The sequence below is a fragment of the Ursus maritimus genome, unplaced genomic scaffold (genome assembly GCF_017311325.1).
Source record: "Ursus maritimus isolate PB19 unplaced genomic scaffold, ASM1731132v1 scaffold_21, whole genome shotgun sequence".
NCBI lineage: Eukaryota > Metazoa > Chordata > Mammalia > Carnivora > Ursidae > Ursus > Ursus maritimus.
The window spans coordinates 38,863,537-38,876,390 of record NW_024424564.1 but is presented as its reverse complement, the minus strand read 5'-3'; positions in this window follow the sequence as shown (position 1 = coordinate 38,876,390).

Genomic DNA, 12,854 nt, shown 5'->3' with positions numbered 1-12,854 from the left:
AGATCTCTAAGACTATTAGCTGGATTTTACTGCAGTAAATTACCCCAGCTCTGCAAGAACATTAACAAATTACCATGAAAATGCTGTCCTCACCAGCACCAGTGTCTCTCAAAGGCTCACTTCAGTGGGGTTTTTTTGTCTGCGCTATAAGATTCACTTGTTAGTTCTACAGAAAAGGGGAGCCTGAGTCTCGAGGTAATTTGCACTTTGGCTGAATTCATCCACCCGTTTTTTTTTGTTTTTGTTTTTTTTGTTTTTTGTTTTTTGTTTTTCCCCCATAGGGTTTGTTTTTACAGCCAGGCCTCTGGATGCTTGTAAAAGACAGGAGCAGTTCTGTGGGCTCTTGAAATGGGGGAGAATTCCAAAGTCTTCTTCTGTTAAACACCACGAACGAGGAGATTGCCTCTTTGTCACGAGAGCGAGGGGTCTGAGTTAAGAACAGTGAGAATTTTACCTTTAAAAATCTGATCAGGACACAACCGCAGGTTGCAATGTGCATGCAGTTTGCCTTCTAGAAGTTTGCTCTCTGGGTGATAGAATTATTTAGCCATTCTATGAATAACTGTCACATGCATTATGTTTACAGAGCTTTGGAGAATAAACCCCTTTCTTAACCCAGCAAGTCTTAAGCTGTGTAGGGGCTAAGTCTGGGATTTGGGAGGGCAGGTGCCATTTATGAGGAGAAAAACTGTACTTTATACATCAACTCCTCTCTGAATGCTAGCATTTTAGGCTTTTCTGAACATTACATCTCATTAAGATGTAAAAGCAGGCTAAAAAAAATCAGGAGGGTGGTTAGCAGGTTATGAAGTAGAAATAGTATTGAAAATAAGCATTTATGGGCCGAACTTCTGTTCTCAATGACAGTTTTATTCTGTAAATGCAATCACATTCAGAAATAAGTTGTTTTCCAAAGTGCGTTGAATGAAACTTTACCTATCTTGTATCTATCAATGAAAGTTTGCTGTTGCATTGTTTCCATTTTAAAATGGAAGCCTCTCATCAGGTCAATCGGCCAGTCCCGGGTAGAAAAAACTGTAGCTTTCCTGCAGTCTTTTCTAATCTGCAGATAGATATATTTACCGACCAGAAGGGTTCAATATGTGCTTTAAAAAAACCCAGCAAAATGGACAGAAAAACAAGAACTTCTCTCCCCCCCCAAATAAACAAATAGAAAATAAACAAAAATCCATCAAAATAGAGAAGTTTGGCTTTCTGTAGTATGTCAGAAAGTTTGTAGTCAGAACAGCTAGACCACAGCATACACGAAGTTTTGCAGCTTTAAAAAACACATTATTTTGAATTGCATATAGCAGTGGGCACCATGATCTTGCTAATGCTTTCAGTTTCAAAATATCTTAGTCGTGTCTAAGCCTTTTTGGCATCTGAGCTCTTCAAATAGATGCTATTTATTGAGGGGCAAGCGGCCCAAGGGAAATACAATGCATCTGCCACCATCGGAGGTCTGCAGGTTTGTGGTCCCCTGGTTGCAGACAAGAAGAGCACCTGTGCTGAAAGGTGCTTTCTCAGCCCGGTGTCCGCCCCTGGTCGCGGAGGGCCCACAGTCACTCCTTCCAAGGAAACCAGGGCAGAGCAGGCTTGCTTTTCAGCCAGAACAAGCCAGTGTCTTTGAAGAGACAGGGAGGGAGAAAGAGAGAGAGAGAGAGAGAGAGAGGCCCTCCATGATGATCCCAGCTGCTTGACCTGAGATGCCATCAGTACCTTCTTCTAATTGTATTCAGAGATGGGGAGCAGTCTCCGAGCGCATCGTGTGCAGAGATTCATATCCATCAAATATTCAGCAGAAATCCCCTCTCTCGGAGCAAATACCCTCCTGTCTACCCTCCCCACTCCCCATGAATGAAGTGATGGATACTTTAAGTGATAGTATACAATGGTTACATGATGATTACGTCTATATGTGTATATTTTATAATTCTAATAAACAGTAAATTCTACCAAATTTTATAAATAAAATTCTGGTAAGTATATAGAATCTCATCAGTGATCTACATTTAGAGCGAAGTGCTTTCTCTTATCATATTATCAAATTTGTAACAGACAATGACAGTAGTGACTATGTTGCTCAGCTGTTTGAGGGCTTTAGCTGATATGGTCTGGACCGGGTTGATCTCAGCGTGGCTCCCTCACACACCTGTGCTCAGCTTTGAGTCTGTCTGTTAGGCAGCTCTGCTGATTTTGGCTCAGGGATTGGTTGGCTGTTGGCTGATCTAGATTGGCATTGACCTGGAGGACTGGGGCGACCTGGCTCTGCCTTATGTGTCGTTCAGCCTCCAGCAGGCTAGCCAGGACACATGTTCGGGTAATGACACGGGGCAAGAGTGAGCAAGTCCAACAGTGCAAGGTCTTCGAGCCTATGCTTATGTTTGCATTTGCTAGCATCCCATTGGCCAAAGCAGTCACGTGGCTGGGCCCGGCTTTGAGCGGGAGCTACTACACATTTATGGGGCACGGATACAGGGAGAGATATACAGGGAGCCGGTCATGCAATCAACCACATGGGACAACATTTTGAAATGTTATATGATTTATTTTGCATTTTTCAGAGTTCTTGCTTTTCTACCCATTCTATCCCTTGGGACTAAGCTAAATTTAACACGGCATTTCAGAAACAATGGCGTTGGAGGTCAGCTTTCAATTGTGAGAGTCAGGTATCTGAGAGAGAAGAGAGCTTTTGCATTCCAAGAGGCTTTCCTAGCAATAAGGTTGGCGAATTGATCAAAGCTTTATCATTACAGAGTAGATTGGATCCTGGAAAAGATTATCTGGCAGCTTCCTTCCAGATAGAGTAGAGATGGAATCACTTTCTGAGCTCGGGAGAGTGGGCGGGGGAGGGCTGATGAGATATGGAAGGGAATGCCCTGTGGATGATGGGCTGTGAGAGAGAGAGAGGAAGCAAAATGAAACAGTTCTCACTCAAGAGGGCTATAGGCAAAGTGGGGTCCTCAGTGAGAACCTGGGTTCAGATAGAACAGTCTTCTCAATATGTTCCTCCAGATCAGCATCATCAGTTGGGAACTCGACAGAATTCCAAATCCTGGGCCCCACCCCTGACATACTGAATCAGGACCTCTGGGGTCAGGCTCAGCAATATGCGTTTTAACAAGCCTGTATTGGTTATGTGCTGCTGTGTAACAAATTATGCCCAAACTCGGCAACTGAAAACAATGGACATCATCTTACAGTGTTTGAGGGTCTCGAATCTGGGCACATTAGCTGGGTGCCTCTGTTTCAAGGTCTGTCATCGGGCTATAGTCAAGCTGTTGGCTGGTCTGCAGTCATCTTGAGGCTGGTGTAGTCTTAGAAGTGATAAACAATGACTTCTGTGTTCTATTCCTAAGAAGCGAGTTGTGATTTCAGCTCACATTGGAAGGCATTACATAGTGTGTGAATACTAGGAGTGAGGGATTGTTAGGGACTCTTTCAGTGGCTGTCTGCTACAGAGTTTTCCAGGAGACCCTGATGCACTTAAAGTTTGAAAACCACTGAGTTACAGTAAGAGGTCAAGAGGACCATTCAGAAAAGAGTCTGAGAATATAGGGAATTTTGTTCACCATGGGCCATTGATTCCAGAAGGCACAATGGAAAAGCTTAGGGTTGTAGTTTTGAAACATTTTTGATAGCATCCCACATTAGAAAATATATTTTTCATCCTACCTCAGTAACACACACACACACACACACACACACACACCCCTGGCCCTCCTCCCCCCAATTGCACATGACAAGATTAATCTCATTACATGTGATCTATTTCTTATTCTATTTTATCCTATTTTATTCTTTTATGTTCTGTCCCTTTGCATTGCATTGCATTCCATTCCATTTTTCTCTAAATAATTGCTGATTGTATCCCACTAAATTGACCCTATGATATACTAATAGGTCATAACTAGCAGTTATAAAATATTTAGGGGAGGTAGAGAGAATTAGAATATAGGGTCAGAATGTATAGAAAGCCTTAATCTCGCAGCGAGTCTTGATAATCCTGGCTGACAGTAACCGTATTCTTACTCCATGCCAGGCATGGTACTGAGCGGTTTATGTATATATCTGTATGTAATATATACAGACCTTATTATATGTCATTGTTCTATTACAGTTGGAAATTGAGGGGCAGTTTCCTTAATACAGGGGGAGACTGAAGCACAAAGAATTTAAGCACCTTGCCTAATTCCACAGAGCAGGCAAATGACACAACCAGGATTCAAACCTGTCAGTGGCAGCTCCAAAGGCTGACTCTTCTATTACAACGTTCTTTTTTTTTTTTTTTTTTTTAAGATTTTATTTATTTATTCAGGGGAGACAGAGAGAGCGAGAGGCAGAGGCAGAGGGAGAAGCAGATGTGGTACTCGATCCCAGGACCCCAGGATCATGACGCGAGCCGAAGGCCGACATTTAATCAACTGAGCCACCCAGGTGTCCAAGATTACCACGTTCTTGTTCAGGACACTGCCTGGACCAGAGGGAGGCGAGAAACAAAAGGTGTGAATGCACTGATTTTTAGGACATTCTCCACTGATGGGCTTTAGTGAGTAATGGGATCAAGGACCCGACAACACCTTTGATAGTACGTGCCATCACGCCGACAGTGTGCACAGACACCCCTCGTGTTCTTCACATCAAGTCAGGTCTGTTGGGCTTCCATGTCTTCCATGCCGGATTTTGCAGGCCCGGCTGTCTCATAGTAAATAATGCCCTTATTAATGGCAGTAACGCTTGACCTTTACCTAAGGAGTTTGCTTTCCTGTATTTTAGTCTGGTGGACACGTTGTGTGTGTGGCTTTTAGGGGACATTCCAGTTTGAGTTGCTAAAGAATGCAGCCTACAGCAGCACCCTGTTGTGTATTGTGGTGTTAGGAGGATGCTTCAGTTTCTGGCTGTAAACAACGTTTCTTTGTCTGGAGTGTAGGGCATCTTCCACAGCTTGTCAAAAATGGAAGAAACTCTCCGCTTCCTAGATGACGGGTAGATGGATCAGCACAGCGGAGTCTTAAACTCCACTGTATGTACGTTGGGGTCCAGACTAAGCGAACATGCAAACGATTTGGACGGTATGAATGTGACTATTTTTTTTTTAAAGATCTTACGTTTGCATAGCACCTTGCAATTTCCAAAGCTCATTTCCATATACTTTTTCTTTTGATCCTTAAGAGAATCCTAAGATAAAAAAAGGGTGGATAGTTTTATAACCAGTTTTCTATTTGTGGAAATGGAGACCCCAAAAGGGTAAAGATATCATTTAGAATGCTGGATGTGGCAAAGCCATTTGTTATTTATTTATTATTAATTAATTAATTTTAAAGATTTATTCATTCATTTATTTGACAGAGAGAGAGAGAGAAAGGGAGGGAGAGGGAGAAGGAGCCTCCTTCTGAGCAGGGAGCCTGATGCGGGGCTCAATCCCAGGACCCCAGGATCATGACCTGAGCTGAAGGCAGACACTTAACCCATTGAACCACCCAGGTACCCCTGGATGTGGAAAAGTCATTTAATCCAAATCCCTGTTTTACAAACGAGGGAACCAAAGCCTGGAGAAGTCAGGTGGCTTATTCAGGGTCACACAGCTAGTAAAGGCAGAGCTGAATCAAGAATTCAAGTCTCCTCTTCTTATCACAATCTGCTATCTCTAATCTAATTTCATGAACATAAGTGCAGACATGGCAAATACGGTATCATTTATGTCCACATGTCTATAAGTGTTATGGAAATGTTTTACAAATGCAAAGTGCATCTGGAAGGCGGTCTTTGCATATTTCTCTAATCATGAATGTATTGTTCCACTTCTTCGCAGACCTAAAATTTCCAGACTTGAATTTGTAAGCCCGTGATATTGTCTGTCCTCTAAAATGGACGAGGCAATGCAGGATTATGTTGTTAGGGGATTATGAAGAGCTATTTGTCATCTTCAAAGTAAGGGCAAGTTCTGATGTAGCTTGAAAAAAAGATACTATTGTTAGTTGTCTGAGCTAAGTGGCTGGATTGCCAGCAGTTTTCACGTTCTCTCTAAGCATATGTTCAAAATGGCATATTTGCATAAGTGTGAGAATATCAAATGAAATTTCACCATAATGCAATAAATGGGGTCCTAAAATTTTATTCTTATAAGACAGATTGCTTCATTGGAGGTTAGTGGAAGATGGTATTTTTAGTCGATCTGTCGCAAAGACCACGGAAGTAAAGATCAATTTAATAGTGTTTTCAACAGACAGTATATTGCACCGAGGAAATACTGAAATGATCACGAGTGTCCCTTCCTAACATACTTTGGATCTAATCATGCCAATGATAAGAATTTAAGTTTGTTAGAGATTGGGAACCAATTGTCTATTACTTGATATCCAGATTCACATTTAACATACGCACTTTCACTCACACGTGTAATTTACAGATGGACTTTCTTACTAAAGTCTGCTTATAAATAGGTTGTTTATAACTCAAAATACAGTTTCTCATAGAAATTTTCCCCCTGAAAACATTTACCGAGTGTTCGAAGCTGAACCCTCAAGTAGCTCAGTCCTGTGGGTCGGCTCCGAAGCCAACCTCAAAAACCTTTGCAGCTCTCATTGCACAGAGAGTAATTCAGTTAGCCCGAGACCCCAGCCCCCAGGCCCCAGTACTGGATCCTTCTTTGCAGAGATGGCTAGGTGTTAATCAAATTTTACTCTTGCTCCAGAGCGCACAGTGGGACCACAATTCCCAGCCTCCCTTGCAGTTAGATGTGGCCATGGAATTTGTTCTGGTCAACAAATAAGTGAGGAAGTCATCGATTTCATGTCCAGGCTTGGCCCAGGAAAGTCTCCCAGGATTTCCTACATTTTATTCTCTTCTGTCCACTGGCTGGAAGAGAAGGTCCCCAAGTCCTAAGGGGTTGGTCATGCGAGAGGTTCCTGACTGATTGTGTTGAAGGCCGCCTGTTACATATCTGTAGGGATTGTTGGACGTACAAAAAATAAATTCCAATTGTGCGAAGTCATTGAGCTTTTGGGATTTATCTGTCACAGCAGTGAGTGTTAACAAATACTCTTTTTATGAATCCTGTGCCCACAGAGTTAAGCCACTTTGGTCTGAGCTTTTCAGGAAGATGGGATGGTTTAGGGTACGGGGAGCTCTCAAGGTAGCTGAGGAGGAAGGCTGCTTGTAGCAGAAGTATGGAGAGGACAGGAGTATAAGGGTCCTCAAAAGTGGGTGAAAGAGTGTCTTCTAGCTGTGGCAGCAGCTCCAGGAAGAGCAAAAGCAGTGTCTTCAGCAGCTCTCTGCAATGCTTGCTTCATGTAAAACTCTTCTTTTTTTTTGTTTTAAAGATTTTATTTATTTATTTGACAGAGATAGAGACAGCCAGCGAGAGAGGGAACACAAGCAGGGGGAGTGGGAGAGGAAGAAGCAGGCTTACAGCGGAGGAGCCCGATGTGGGGCTTGATCCCATAACGCCGGGATCACGCCCTGAGCCGAAGGCAGACGCTTTAACCGCTGTGCCACCCAGGCGCCCCCATGTAAAACTCTTCTTAATTGAGAGATTGGCGCCACACACATACACACACACACACACACACACACACATACTCCTTTTTGAAACACCTAAATTTTAATTTAAGGTTGTGTCTACATCTGGAGAAAATGTGAAAGCTAATTAGGAAGCTGTGGCTGTCATGAGAATTCTACTCTCCAGTCTGTCAGGAGGCCAGCATGGTAGGGGTACGCAGGCCCATCCTGGGAGATAAGGGACTCCTCTGATGGCCGACTTTGGCTTGAGGACTCCCAGACCTTCTAGATGCACTTTCCTTAGATTGTATGTCAGTCTCAGAAGCTTCCACCCAGCCTCCTCTCTTTTCCTTTCTCCTTGCCTGGGGTCAGACTTGTTTCTCCCCATTTTTTTCCCACAGGTATTTCCCCTAATACTTTTCTTGCTTGTTTAATCTGTCATGGCATCTGCTTCTCAGAAGATCTGAACCAACACAAAAATCATTCTAATCTGTTTGGAAGTATTGAAAGGGACCAATTCTCTTAAAACATGAGGGAGCTGTGGTTGTGTCATCTAGTTCCTTGACCAGGTGCGACTCCATTGTGGAACATGAGCATTGGCACTTGGGCTATCTTGGGTATGGTGGCAGAGACCCCAGTGGTCCACTCAAGAAACAGGGCAACCAAGTTGCAAAAGTCCCTGGGAAAGAGAATTTCTAGCTTTTAGACTCGGGGATCCCTGATGGAGATGGGGACAACAGAAAAGGAGGAACATTTACTAAGACCTTGCTAAGCTGGATGTTTTCCACAGGGATCTCACTGAATTATTAATGGAAATCCATTTCAGGTACTGTTTTTATCCCAAAGGGGATGAGGTTCAGAGACTGTAAGCAACATGCCTGACATCACAATCCGGTAAGAAGCAGAGCTGGCATTTGAACCCAGACCTCCAGACCACTGTCCATCACACCCTTTCTCCTTTGCCACATGCCTTTTCAGAGAGCAGTTTTGCCGTGAATTCTTGGAAAAGCACTGTCTGTTTTCTTTCTTACAAGCTGGTGCTAGAAACCTACTGGTTTCAGAGTCTGTGGAGAAGGAAAGGCCTCCTCCCATGGTTGTAGGATTTGCCCCTGCCCCCCACGTCTTCTTTATGTGAAATGTCTCATAATTAAAAAGTACAGATTCTATACAGACACAGAAGCTTTTCAGTATAGACCACATTTCCAAAAGTGGTTATTATGCATGGATGTGCTTGGAGAATTAGATTTCTGTGCTCTTGACTTTAATTGCCCTGTCTAGATATGTGATTAAGCTTTTGTTCTTTGTTTCAAGATGACCAGTCAATGGAGTTGTGTGGTTTTCATTTGATCTGAAGTGCAGTTGGAGGACGGGCAATGGAGCCCACTGCTTTTCTCCCTCCTTCTCAGTTGCTATGATTATTATTTCAATATATTCAGGTCTTATTAAACACCAAGAGTGATATGGAATAGCACTACATTATGGCCAATTTTTTGTGTGCAATGTGGAGTTTTTTTATTTAAAAAAAGTATCATATAAAGAGGGAATGAAGATTGAAAATTTTAGTTATGCCTTTACCCGACCCTGCCAAGACAGAGCATATAGACATGAAGTTTGTGGGAAGTCGGAGAAAACATAGTTTAATATAAAATTGTAGTCCCCTGTCTTTGAACATCTGTTACCATGGCAACTGATTGAAAAGCTTGAAAGATCAGGCTATTTAGGCAACTTAACTAGATGTTTTTAAAAGTATGAGAACTAAAAATATTTTAAAAACAGACCCATGTAGCTCCCCATTCAGCTGACCTGGCTGACACAGCAGTAAGACATTGTTGTGACAACTGGAGAGACTGCACAAAGGAACGTGTCTGGTAAACAACAGCTCCAGCCAGGGGAGCCGGCCTCGCACCAAAGCGGCCATTTTCTTGCTGTTTTCCGGGAGATGGTCAGCTGGATGGAGTTTACAGCACCCCCGCTACACCAGTACAAGGGCTCTAGTCGCTTCATCTTCTCTGCACCTTTCAGCCACAGATGAAGGAGCAGACTGTGTCTTCTGGGGCACAAGCAGGGCAAGGAGAAAAGTGAACTTCCTCAGAGAAACGGCCCCAGTGTCTTCTGTGGCTAACTCTACTAAAAGTGACTTTCTGGGAGGAATGTGATACAGAAACTCAGTCTTACCTTTATGTTCATTTGGAATCGAAAACTGCCAGAATTCTCTCTGTAGCATCTTATGTCTAGGTTCAAAGTAGAAAGTAAACAGGTAACAGTTTCTAGTGACCACAAGCAACAAGGTTGAAGTTCTATGAACACAGTTCTTCAGTCATACCGATGAACAAGTTAACTGAGGAAATGTCACAAAAGGAAGAGGAAACATCAGGGTCCTGCATCCTTCTCCTCTGTGTCCCATGCGTGGACCATTTAGGCTTCTTAGGAATTGCATTTTTAGGATGGTGGTTGGACAGAGATAATCTCTTTCTTTGAGAAGTCTTTTCACCATCCTGGTGAATTTTTCAAAGCCGATTATAGTAGTTTAAAAATCATACAAAGAAAACAAATTATAAATGACTGTGTGATGGATTTTACTAGAAAGCGAGGCAGGGTCTGGCCTGGTTAGTACTTGGATGGGAGTATTTTACTAGCTTATTAATTTATTGCATAGAGTCACACATAAGAAACATCCCTAAATCTGCAAGGAATTTCTATTTATTTATTTAGAAAGAGAGAGAAAGAGTGAGATTGCAAGCAGTGGGGGAGGGGCAGAGGGAGAGAGAGGATCTTAAGCAGGCTCCACACGCAGCATGGAGGCTGACGTGGGGCTCTGATCTCACCACCCTGAGATCATGACCTGAGCCAAAATCAAGACTCGGATTTAACCTATTGAGCCAACCAGGCACCCCTGCAAGGAATTTCTAGAAGAAAAGAAAAGTGGATTAGTTCAGACTGAAGGGAAAAACTATACCCCGATTTCAATGGCCTACTGAACAACCTCAAGTCTTTTAGCAAGAACTGATTTGTATGGAAATGTGTGGAGTACCATGTACTTGGGCAGACATCAGAAGAAATATCCGGTGTAATTTCCAAATACTTACTTTACGTTTGGCTGTTGGTTCTTTTCTCATGTGTGCTATGTTTCTACTGTTTGCCTAATGGAAATTGTGGGTATGGAGTTAAAAGTCTGCTTTTCCTGGTACAGTGAGCATGGCAGCTCTCAAATGATGGACTTTTGAACCCAAACATTAGTGAACTGAGGCAGGAATGAAATGTCTTTGTACTGACCTTTGACAAGATTTGAAAAATCCCTTTTGTTTCCAGAAAATGTCCTATAAATGTCAAAAGCCATCCTATTCAAAGGGGCTCTGTTCTAGAGCCATCAGTGACAGCAACATCGAGTAGACAAAGGACATGTAAGTCTGGGATTCTTAGTAAGTGAAATGAGTCCTGGATAAAGTAAAAAGGAATATTGTGCAAGTAGATGTTTTTTGTAGAAAACAAGTAGATAATTTTAGATGTCTCCTATTAAACTCATAAATACTTATTCTAAGGTTGACGGGATAAAAATTAACATGCAGGTCCATATCTTTCCTTTCCCTCTCTCTAAAGAGAGAAAAGAATGAAAAGAGCCCCGGGTTTATTCTTAAGAGAAAATCAGTGAAGGTGGAAAGAGGAACCTCATGTCTTAGGGGACATGCAGGAGAAAGGAGAACTCTCAGACAGTGTCATGAGAAACAGAAGGAAAGGGCTGTCCAAGATGGTGGCAGGAGACCCCGATGGTGGTGGGAGAACCACATGGTGCAGATGAGAGCTTATTTGAGGAAGAAGAACAAAAGACTATCTCAGCAAAGATAAAATGCAACGGAATAGTACTCAGCCATAAAAAGAATGAAATCTTACTATTTGCAACAACCTGGATGGAGCTAGAGAACATTATGCTAAGACAAATACCGTATGATTTCACTCATGTGGAATTTAAGAAACAAAATAAAAGATCATGGGGGAAAAAAAGAGGAAACCCAAGAAATAGAGTCTTAACTCTACAGAACAAACAGATGGTTACCAGAGGGTGGTGTGTGGAGGGATGGCTTAAATAGGTGATGGGGATTAAGGAGTGCACTACTTGTGATGAGCACTGGTGATGTGTGGAAGTGTTGAATCACTAAATTGTACACCTGAAACTAATATTACACTGTATGTTAATTAACTAACTAGAATTTAAATTAAAACTTTAAAACATTTTCTAATAAACATTGCTTGGCACCGTGTTTTTGAACCCCCTCAAACCCATATCAAGGGTTATGATGGACATTTCTACTTATTTCACTCTTCTTTGAAAATTATATCACTCCAGATCTAGAATATAAGAGCCATTGCTTTATATGAGTAATGCAGATGAATTTAATTCAAGAAACATTTGTAGGTGTGGGAGACTGCAGGGTGTACTCAGGTCATCATTTTGTTTTTTTTTTTAAGATTTTATTTATTTATTTGACAGAGATAGAGACAGTCAGTGAGAGAGGGGACACAAGCAGGGGAAGTGGGAGAGGAAGAAGCAGGCTCATAGTGGAGGAGCCTGACGTGGGGCTCGGTCCCATAACGCCGGGATCACGCCCTGAGCCGAAGGCAGACGCTTAACCGCTGTGCCACCCAGGCGCCCCTCAGGTCATCATTTTGAAATGGAAGTCTCCATGGCTTCCTTTTACATGGTTTTTCTACCTAGCCTTTTCCCTATATTATCTGAAAGATAAAAAGATGAGAAGGTAGAGTTCTTCCTTCTGAGAGCTAATAATGTAGTAGAACAAAGACTTGCATTCCTTGGTGTAACACTACTATGATTGCTAATAACATATATATATGTATATACATATATATATAATAACAGTTATATTTATATTTAAGTGCTGTTATATTTATATTTATATTTATATTTAAGTGCTGTTCTAACTGTGGGGAGAATTCCAGCAAGAAGGCGAGCAGATGGGATCGTTATTACTACTATTATTGTTGTTGTTGCAGATTGGTGATGAAACTAGGAACTTTTCAACAAACGGTGCTTGGAAAATTGCTTACCACTAGATATACGTAGACTATCCCTAGGAAAAAAAGAAGTTTAACTCTTATCTCATACTATATATAAGAATCATTTCAAGATAGATTAGAGACTTAAAAGACAAATCTATAAACATTTTAAAAGATAATATAGAAGGACATCCTCATGACCTCTAGGAGAGATTTTTGGGAACAATATAAAAAGAGTACTAATTGTAAAATTAATTATAAAATTTTGTATTTGTGGAAGTCTCGATAAGGACAACATATTAAAAATTAGTTCTGTTCATTTAGACACCATAAAGAAAATG